We start from the raw sequence: 10,778 nt of genomic DNA on the forward strand, positions 1-10,778 counted from the left end.
TGTGCTCACACCAACAAAAATATATTTATAACAATAGAGCTATACTATGAATTCCCTCACTATGAAGGAAAATCCCAAGACATGTTTATTGATGGAGATTTAAGCTGTATCGTACACTTTTAGCAACTTCTTTTCATAAAGTTTAGAAATACATCAGTATTATTTTATGTGCTGCCAAATGACTTGGTGATTTCTCCTCCTTTAGCCTGGCCTGCGTCTCTATCTGCATCTGTCTATAAAAAGTTGCTCCCGTCCCTTTGCCAGAGTTCTCACTCTCCCCAAAAGTCCGGCCTATACTTTCCTCATTTATTACAGGCCATAAACCTTTTATTAAACTAGTCAAATGCCAAAAGAGAATTTTTTCAATATATGATTAGAAAATGACAATTACAAAGACTGGTATTCAATTTTCTGTCCTCCAGGAATAAATGTGTTAATGATACAAAGATAAAATTTACACAGTGCACAAAGGGATCACCTGAAAACAGGGACAGGGGTCACGTTCACTAATTTAACAGTCTTTCTCTCTGAATACTACCTGTAATGTCACTTTGAAATTTCTTTATGAAATAAGAAATTTTAAGCCTTTTATTTCTTCTTCAATACTTTACTGTAATTTTGAGCAAGTCTACAGCCTACACTTCACTGTATTCTCAGCTCCACAACAGTTTTCTGCTCCTTTGTAATTTTTGAAATAACTGAGAGGCAGCTCTGACACTGTTCCTTATACCTAAATATAAAAAAGATGCCTCAGATGTTAACCTGCTGAGCTTCATTAAGCTGTGTTGAACATTGTGGCTGCATCCAGATTGGTTCTGTCCTCAAATATCTGATCTTTGTGAATCTTTCTCTCTGACTTACCTCTGTCTCTCTGAATCTCTCAAACTATCTGTCTATCTCTGTTTCTCTGTCTCTCTGCATCTATCTCTCTGCTTCTGTCTATCTCTCTGTCTCCCTCTGTCTTTCTGTCTCTCTCCATCTATCTCCATCAAACTATTGTTGAGAATAGTTTTTGCTATCCTGTGTTTTTTATTATTTCATATAAACTTGCAAAATGTTCTTCTAGATGTCATATATTTATTGAAAAGTCTGGTGTAATTCATATTGGTCTGCCCTAATATGTTAGCTGCCTTTTCCTCCTTACCACTTTTAGTATTCTTTCCTTTTTTGAACATTTATTATTTTGACTATTTTGTGTCGGGAGAAATTTATTGTCTTGTACAATATATTTTGAGTTTTGTAGACTTCTTGTATGTTCATGCTAATCTCTTTCTTTAGGTTAGGGAAGTTTTCTTTTATAATATTCTTGAAGATGTTTACTGAGACATTTTATTGGGAGCCTTAACTGTCTTCTACACCTATAATCTTTAGGTTTTGTCTCCTCAATGTGTCCTGGACTTCCTGGATGTTTTGGATGAGAATCTGATTTTTGCATTTTCACTTCCCCTTAGAATCTCTCTTTTATTTCTTGTATTCTGTTGGTGATTCTTGTGCCTGTTTCCTGATTTCTTTCTAGGTTTTCCAACATCAGAATTATGTCCTTTTGTGATTTCTTCATTGTTTCTATGTCAGTTTCCTATTCTTTCACCTCTTTGTTTGTGCTTTCCTATACCCTTTTAGGTGATTTGTGTGTGTGCGTGTGTGTGTGTGTGTGTGTGTGTGTGTGTGTGTGTGTTTCCTCTTTAAGGACTTCAACCAGTTTGTTTGTGTTGTCCTGGCTTTCCTGTACTTCATCAAATGTATTATTTATGTCCTCCCAAGAACATCTATCATCCTCCTGAAGTATTATTTTAAGTCTATATCTTCTTTGTCTGGTGATTTGGCATATCTACCATTTGCTGTGCTAAATGAACTGGGTTCTGATATTGCTAGGTTGTCTTGCTTTCTGTTTCTTAGATTATTGCTCTTGCCTCTTGTTCTTGTTATAGGTGATGCTAGGTAATCGTGTTCTCTCTAACTGAATCTTTTCTCTCCTGGGTTTGTGGGCCCCTGTTCTCTAGAGGGTGATTGGTTCTGAATGTTTCATGCTTTGAGTAGGCTGTGAGTTCTGACAGGACTGCCCAGTCTTGATGCAACTTGGCAAGCTCTAGCATCAGGCAAGAAGTGTCTGTTCTCAGGCCTCAGACCTACCTGAGCCCTCAATGCTCTAAACAGTATTTCCCAGAATGTTAAGTGGAGAGCTCTAGACCCCATTTTTAATAGGGTTATTTGATTCTCTTGTGTCTAGCTACTTGAGTTCTTTGTATATATTAGATATTAGCCTTCTGTCAAATGTAGGATTGATAAAGCTATTTTTCCAATCCATTGGTTGTCTTTTTTACCAATTGACAATGTTCGTAGCCTTAAAATTTTTTCATTGCAATTTTATGAGGTCCCAATTGTCGACTCTTGATCATAGAGCATAAGCCATTGTTTTTCTGTTCAGGAAAATTTTCCCTGTACCTATGTGTTCAATGCTCTTCCACATGTTCTTTGATATTAGTTTCAGTGTATCAAGTTTTATGTGGAAGTCCTTGATTCACTTGTAGTTAAGCTCTCAACAAGATGATAAGAATGGATTGATTCGAATTCTACTACATGCTGGCCTCCAGTGTAACCAACACCATTATTTAAAATGCTGTCTTTTTTCCACTAGATGGTTTTAGCTCCATTGTAAAAGATCAAGTGAACATAGTTATATGGTTCATTTCTGGGTCTTCAATTCTTTTCCTTTATCTACTTACCTGTGTCTGTGTGAATACCTAATAGTTTTTATCAAGATTGCTCTGTAATACAGCTTGAGGTTAGGGATCATGATTCCTCCAGCAGTTCTTTTACAATTGAGCATAGCTTTTGCTATCCTTTTTTTTTCTTTTTTCTTTTTTTTTGCTATTCAAAATGAATTTGAAAATTCATCTTTGAAACTCTATGAATAATTAATTTAAAATTGTGATGGAGATCACATTGAATCTGTAGATTACTTTTGGCAAATTTTTTTTACATTATGTTTAGTCTATATATTTCTAAAATAATTAAGAAAATTAGTGTTTCCCATGTTTAACAATTTTCTAAAAGCATTTACAATATGACTGATTTATCTTGCCAGAAGTAGTACATTTCAATAAGTCTTTGATTTATAAAATATCTATGCTATTTTTTAAATATTTATTTATTTTTTAAACTTTATTTTACAAAATAAAGGCATAAAGAAAAAATTAAACATATTTGCATAAATGTATTCAAATATATTTTTGTCAGTGCTTGGCTTTTTTTTTTCTTTTTCTTTTCTTTTCTTTTTTTTTTTTTTTTTTTTTTTTTTTTTTTTTTTTAAGGTTTGATACCCTGCATTAAGGTCTTACTAGTTACAATGAGCAAAAAGTACATGTAAAACAGGATGTAACCTGGAATTAGTCAATGTTTTCTTGGTGTGTAAGGATTGAGCAGAATGTCTTTTTTTGTTTGTTTGTTTTCTTTTCTTTTCTTTTTTCTTGAACTTCACACAGTCTGTGAGTTGTTTCTGGGGCAGTCTGCGCCTCTGGAGTTAGCATCCCAATATCAGTGACTGCATATTATATCTGTTCTTTTGTGACTGGGTTATCTCACTCAGGATGATATTCTCTAGATACAACCATTTTCTTAAGAATTTGGTTAAGTCATTGTTTCTGATGGCTGAGTAGTACTCCATTGTGTAAATGTACCAAAATTTTTGCATCCATTCATCTTCTGAAAGACATCTGGGTTCTTCCTACCTTCTGGCTCTTATAAATAGAGCTTCTATGAACATTGCTGTGCATGTATCTTTGTTGGATATTGGAGTGTCTCTGGGGTATGTGCCCAGAAGTGGAATAACTGGGTCTTCAAGTAGTACTATGTCCAATTTTCTGAGGAATTGCCAGACTGATTTCCAAAGGGGTTTTGCCAGTTTGCAACTGCACCAACAGTGGAGAAGTATACCTCTTTCTCCATAACCTCACCAGAATCTACTGTCATCTGAGTTTTGGATCTTGGACAATCTGACTGGTGTGAGGTGGCATATCAGGGTTGTTTGAATTTGCATTTCTCTGATAGCTAAGGATGTGGGGCACTTCCTTAGATGTTTCTCAGCCATTCAATATTCCTCAATTGAGAATGTTTTGTTTAGCTCTGTACCCCATTTTTTAATAGGGTTATTTGATTCTCTGGTTTCTAGCTTTTTGAGTTCTTTGTATACCTTGGATATTAGGCCTCTATCTGATGTGGAATTGGTAAAGATCTTTTCCCATTCTGTTGGCTGCCATTTTGTTTTTTGTTTTTTTTTTTTGTTTTTTTTTTTTTTTTTGACAATGTTTTTATCCTTACAGAAACTTTGCAATCTCATTAAGTCCCATTTGTTAATCTTTGACCTTAGAGCTTGAACATTGTTGTTTTCTTCAGAAAATTCTCTCCTATGCCTATGTGTTCTAAGGTTTTCCCTACTTTCTCATCTAATAGTTTCAGTGTATCTGGTTTACCATGATTGAGTCTAACCTAAGAGAAAAGTAAATCACACAGAGGCCATCAGGAAAGCTGTGGCCATACCCTCTATGACATAATAGGAAGCAACAGAATCCAGAACAAGCCTGAAATACTGTTCAGCTAAAAGATGAGGCTGTGTCAATGTATGCTTTCCTAGCACAGTATTATGTGGCAGTATCTGCAGGGTTTACACTGCTGGTATTGAGGAATGCTGTTGTTAGAGGTATCCTCTGGAATTTTGAGCATTTCTTTGGGGATCCCATTACAAACTGAATCTAAGAACAGATCAAAATGTTCATTCACCATGATCAAGTAAGCTTCAACCCTGAGATGCAGGAATGGTTTGATATAAGGAAATCCATCAACATAATCTACCATAAAAACAAATTTAAAGAAAAAAAATAGTACATGTTCATCTCACTAGATGCTGAGAAAGAATTTGAAAAATTCAGCACCCTTTAATGTGAAAAGACTTAGAACGAACAGGAATTCAAGGCCCATACCTAAACATAATAAAAGAAATATACAGCAAAGCAGCAGGAAACATCAAACTAAATGTTGAGAAATTTGAAGCAATTCCAATAAAATCAGGGACTAAACAAGGCTTCCCACTCTTCTTCTACCTATTCAACACAGTACTGGAATTTCTGGACAGAACAATTAGACAGGAAAAGAAAATTAAAGGGATACAAATCGGAAAGGAAGAAGTAAGAACATCACTCTTTGCCTATGACATGATAGTGTACATAAGTGACCCAAAAACTTCCACCAGAGAACTTCTACACCTGATAAAGAAGTTGAGAAAAGTGGCTGGATATAAAATTAACTCAAACAAATTAGTAGCCTTCCTTAACTCAAATGACAAACATGCAGAGACAGAAATTTGGACATAGTACTACCTGAGGACCCAGTTATTCCACTTCTGCGCATAAACCCCAGATAAGCTCCAACATACAACAAAGACACATGCATCAAAATGTTCATGGCAGCCCTATGTATAATAGGCAGAAGCTGGAAAGAACCCAGATGTCCTTCAGCAGATGATCTGATACAAAAATTATGATATATTTACAAAATAGAGTAAAACTAGCTATCAGAAACAATGACATTATGAAATACTTAACAAAATGGATGCATCTAGAGAATATCATCCTAGGTAAGATAACCCAGTCACAAAAGAACATAAATAATATTCAGTCACTGATAATTGGATATGAACACCAGAAATCTCTGAACACCCCAGAAACACTGCATAGACTATATAAAGTTCAAGAAAAGTAAAGGCCAAAATAAAAAAAAAAAAAATCTATTATGCTTAATCTTTACAAATCAAGAAATTTTGACTAATTCCAGGTTATATCTTGTTTTACATGTACTTTATGCTCATTGTAACTAGAAAGATTTTAATGTATACTACCAAACCTTTAAAAAAAATCAAGTTCTGACAAAAATGTAATCATATAATTTTATGCAAAATTGTTTAAAATCTGTACATTTATCTTTGTTTTTAAAATAATGTTCTTCAATTTAATTGAAAAATTGAAATATAAAAAGGAGAGATCTTAACCTAAGAGCAAACAGGAAACCACAGGGTTCAGCAGGAAAGATATGGCAATTCTATCTTATAATAGAAACAGAGCAGAGGCTCAGCCTGAAATACTGTACAGCCAAAAACTGGGGCTGTGTCAATGTGTCCCCCGAACACAGTAGTATGTGGCAGTATCTGCAGTGTCCACACTGGTGATCTGGAGGAATGCTTGATTGTTGGAGGTGTCCTTGGAGATTGTGAGCCTGTTCTTCAGGGATGGGTTGTAGTACTTACCATCATCCCACCAAATGGCTGACAACCACTCCAGACCCTTCCCTGAAGGCTGCCGAATCCAGCCCACACCCATACTATAAGTGCTCAGTGAAAATCCAGAGAAAGAGCAAATCAGACTGAGGGTCTGAGAGGGTTGCAATATTCCAGGGCCAGACTCTTTCAGAGTAACCTGGGACAGGACATCTGTGAAGAAAAAGAAGAGGGAGAAGTAACATTGGAACAGGTGAGGTTTGAAAAGTTCATCCCTTAGGAAGCCTTGGCACTCACATGCAGGGACAATCAGCAGCAGGAATGAGCAAGAAAGCCTGTCCATGTCTGCACACCAGTGAGTACACAGGCCCAGCTTGGACTTTTTAACCCAAGGTTGGGTGGATCCAGGAGACATTTGCATAACCTCACCATGTGCTGACTCTGATAGGGTATTTATGTTTTAGGAGTCGAAGGGGTATAAGTCAATGATGGGAGATGCAGGAGCCCTCTTGAGTTCAGGTTCCTCAGAACAGTACACTTCTGGTGAATAATGTTGTTATGCAGTAGGTATGAGTGAGAACCTATCTCTAACATAAATGGTACTGACTCTGTTCACTCATCTAGAAATCATTCTCTGATCTATATCTATCTATATCTATCTCTCTGTCTCTCTCTGTCTCTCTCTGTCTCTCTCTCTCTCTCTCACTCTCTCTCTCTCTCTCTCTCTCTCTCTCTCTCTCTCTCTCTCTCTCTCTCTCTCTTTACATATATATATATTAGCATGAAGGAGTGATGAGGAGCTCAAGGAGAGATTTTACTCCTACCTTGATGACACTCTTTTTTAGAGACTAAGTGAGTCTTTTCTTTTTAAATTAATTTTAAAAAACAAAGATAAAATTTTTTAAAAAATATTTTTGCATGAATGTATACAAATACAATTGTGTCAGTGCTTGGCTTTTTTTTTCTTTTTTTTTTTTTTTTAAGGTTTAAACTCTGCGATAAGCTCTTACTAGTTACAATGAACAAATAGGACATGTAAAACCGGATGTAACCCAGAACTAGTCAACTTTTTTTTGGTGTATAAGGATTGAGCATGACATTTTCTTTTTTTCTTTTTTTTTTTTTTTTTTGTTTTGTTTTGTTTTCTTTTTTTCTTGAACTTCACACAGTCTGTGGGTTGTTTCTGGGGCAGTCCAAGCCTCTGGGGTTAGCATCCCACTATCAGTGACTCCATAATATGTCTGTTCTTTTGTGACTGGGTTATCTCACTCAGGATGATATTCTCTAGATCCAACCATTTTCGTAAGAATTTGGTTAAGTCATTGTTTCTGATGGCTGAATAGTACTCCATTGTGTAAATGTACCACAATTCTTGTATCTATTTATCTACTGAAGGACATCTGGGTTCTTTCCAGCTTCTGGCTATTATAAATAGAGCCGCTATGAACATTGTGGTGCATGTATCTTGGTTGTATATTGGAGTGGGTCTGGAGTATATGCCCAGAAGTGGAATAGCTGGATCTTCAGAGAGTATTATGTCCAATTGACTGAGGAATCGCCAGACTGAATTTCCCAAGTGGTTGTATCAGTTTACAACCCCACCAACATTGGAGAAGTGTTCCTCTTTCTCCAAAAACTTGCCAACATCTGCTGTCTTTTAGATCTTAACCAATAAGCCTGGTGTGAGGTGGAATATCAGGGTTGTTTTGATTTGCATTTCCCTAATGGCTAAGGATGTCCAGCACTTCCTTAGATGTTTCTCAGCCATTCGATATTCCACAATTGAGAATGTTTTGTTAAGCTCTGTACCCCATTTTTAATAGGGTTGTTTGATTCTCTGGTGTCTAGCTTTTTCAGTTCTTTGTATACCTTGCATATTAGGCCTCTATCTGATGTGGAGTTAGTAAAGATCTTTTCCCATTCTGTTGGCTGCCATTTTGTTTTCTTGACAATGTCTTTAGACATACAGAAACTTTGTAATCTCATTAAGTACAATATGTTATTCTTTGACCTTAGAGCTTGAGCCATTGGTGTTTTGTTCAGAAAATTTTCTCCTGTGCATATGTGTTCTAAGGTTTTCCCTAAGTTCGCTTCTAATAGTTTCAGTGTATCTAGTTTAATATGGAGATCTTTGATCCACTTACACTTGAGCATTGTACAAGGATATAAGAAAGGGTCTATTTTCATTCTTTGCATGTTGAGTGGCAGTTGGACCAGCACCATTTGTTGAATAAACTGTTCTTTTTCCATTGAATGTTTACAGCTCCTTTGACAAAAATCGGGTGACCATATACATGAGGGCTCATTTCTGGATCTTTTATTCTATTCAAGTGATCCACATGCCTATATAAGTACCAGTAGCATGTAGTTTTCAGCACAATTGTCTTGTAATATAGCTTGAGGTCAGGGATAGTGATTTCTGCAGATGTTTTCTTGTTGTTGACGATGTATTTCTCTATTCTAGGTCTTTAGTTATCCAGATGAAATTGCACATTGATCTTTCCAACTCAGTGAAGAACTGGGTTGAAATTTTGATGGGGATTGTATTGAATCCTTAGATTGCTTTTGGTAGGATGGCGATTTTTAATATGTTGATTTTTCCAATTCATGAGCATGGGAGATCTTTCCATTTTCTGAGATCTTCCTCAATTTCCTTCTTTAGAGGTTTAAAGTTCTTGTCATACAGGTCCTTCACTTGCTTAGTTAGATTCACACCAATATATTTCATATTTTTTGTGACTAATTTGAAGGGTATCTTTTCTCTAATTTCTTTCACCACATGTTTGTCCTTTGAATATAGGAAGGCTACTGATTTGTTTGAGTTAATTATGTAATCAGCCACTTTGCTGAACTTGTTTATCAGGTGTAGGAGTTCTCTGGTGGAATTAGTGGGGTCACTTAAGTACACTATCATGTCATCTGCAAACAGTGATGGTTTTAGTTCTTCCTTTCCTATTTATATCCCTTTGATCTCCATTTGTTGTCTAATTGCTTCAGCCAGGAGTTTCAGTACTATTTTGTATAGGTAGGGGGAGAGTGGGCAGCTTGCCGAGTCCATGATTTTAGTAAGATTGCTTCAATTTTCCCACTGTTAAGTTTGAAGTTGGCTGTCTGTTTACTGTATATTGCTTTTATTATGTTTATGTATGGACCTTGGGTTCCTGTTCTTACCAGGACTTTTAACATGGAGGGTTGTTGAATTAAGTCAAATGCTTTCTCACCATCTAGTGAGATAACCATTTGATTTTGTTCTTTGACTTTGCTTATATGGTGGATTACATTGACGGATTTCCATATATTAAAGCATCCCAGCATCCCAGTGATAAAGCCTACTTGGTCATGGTGAATAATGTGTTTTGATGTTTTCTTGGATTCAGTTGCAAGGATTTTGTTGAGTATTTTTGCATCAATGTTCATAAGTGAGATTAGTCTGAAGTTCTCTTTCCTTGTAGGGTCTTTGTGTGGATTATTGTAGCCTCAAAAATGAGTTAGGTAGTATTCCATCTGATTCTATCTTGTGGAAAATTTGGAGAGTATTGGTGTTATGTCTGCAATAAATGTCTGAATAAATTGTGCACTGAACCCATCTGGAACTGGGCTTTTTTGTGTTGGGAGGCTTTTGATGATTTCTTCTATTTCTTTAGATGTTATGTGATTATTTAAATGGTTTACCTGGTCCTGGTTTAACATTACGATCTTGAATCTGTCAAGGAATTCATCCATTTCCTCCAGATTTTCCAACTTTGTGGAGTATAGACTTTTGTAGTATGATCTGATATTTTCTTAAATTTCCTCAGTTTCAGTTGTTATATTTCCACTTTCCATTCTGATTTTGTTGATTTGTATACTCTCTCTTTGCCCTCTAGTTAGTCTGGCTAAGGGTTTATCAATCTTGTTGATTTTCTTAAAGAACCAGCTCTTGGTTTTGTAGATTCTTTCAATGTTTTTTTTTTTTTTTTTTTTTCTATTTGGTCTATTTTTGCCCTAATTTTGATTATTTCTTGCCATCTACTCCTCTTGGGTGTATCTGGTTCCTTTTGTTCTAGAGCTTTTAGCTGTGCTGTCAAGTTGCTGATGTATGCTCTCTACATTTTCTTTTTGGAAGAGCTCAGAACTCTGAGTTTTCCTCTCGATACAGCTTTCATTGCATCCAAAAGATTTGGGTATGTTATTTTTTCGTTTTCATTGAATTCCAGAAAATCCTTAATTTTTTCTTTATTTCTTCTTTGACCCTTCTATCGTTTAACTGAGCGTTGTTTAGTTTCCATGTGTATGTTGGCTTTTTGTTGTCTTCGTTGTTAAAGAACGGCCGTAGACCATGGTGATCTGAGAGGATGCATGGGAGTATTTCAATCTTCTTATATCGATTGAGGCTCATTCTGTGTCCAATTAAGTGGTCATTTTTCGAGAAGGTGCCATGGGGTGCTGAGAAGAAGTTGTATTCTTTTACTTTATGATGATATGTTCTGTATATATCTATTAATTCTTGTTGGTTCAAAGTCTCTGCTAGTTT

The 10,778-nt window shown here is 35.8% G+C and overlaps 1 gene segment (V, D, J or C); it reads right to left on the reverse strand.

Annotated features, from left to right (window-relative positions):
- Positions 1-6,158: 6,158 nt before the first annotated feature.
- Positions 6,159-6,608, reverse strand: LOC308418465 (immunoglobulin heavy variable 2-5-like). The segment is given in 1 exon: positions 6,159-6,608.
- Between the last annotated feature and the right edge of the window lie 4,170 nt (positions 6,609-10,778).

This window comes from Micromys minutus, assembly GCF_963924665.1.
Source record: "Micromys minutus genome assembly, chromosome: 1".
NCBI classification, from domain to species: Eukaryota; Metazoa; Chordata; class Mammalia; order Rodentia; family Muridae; genus Micromys; species Micromys minutus.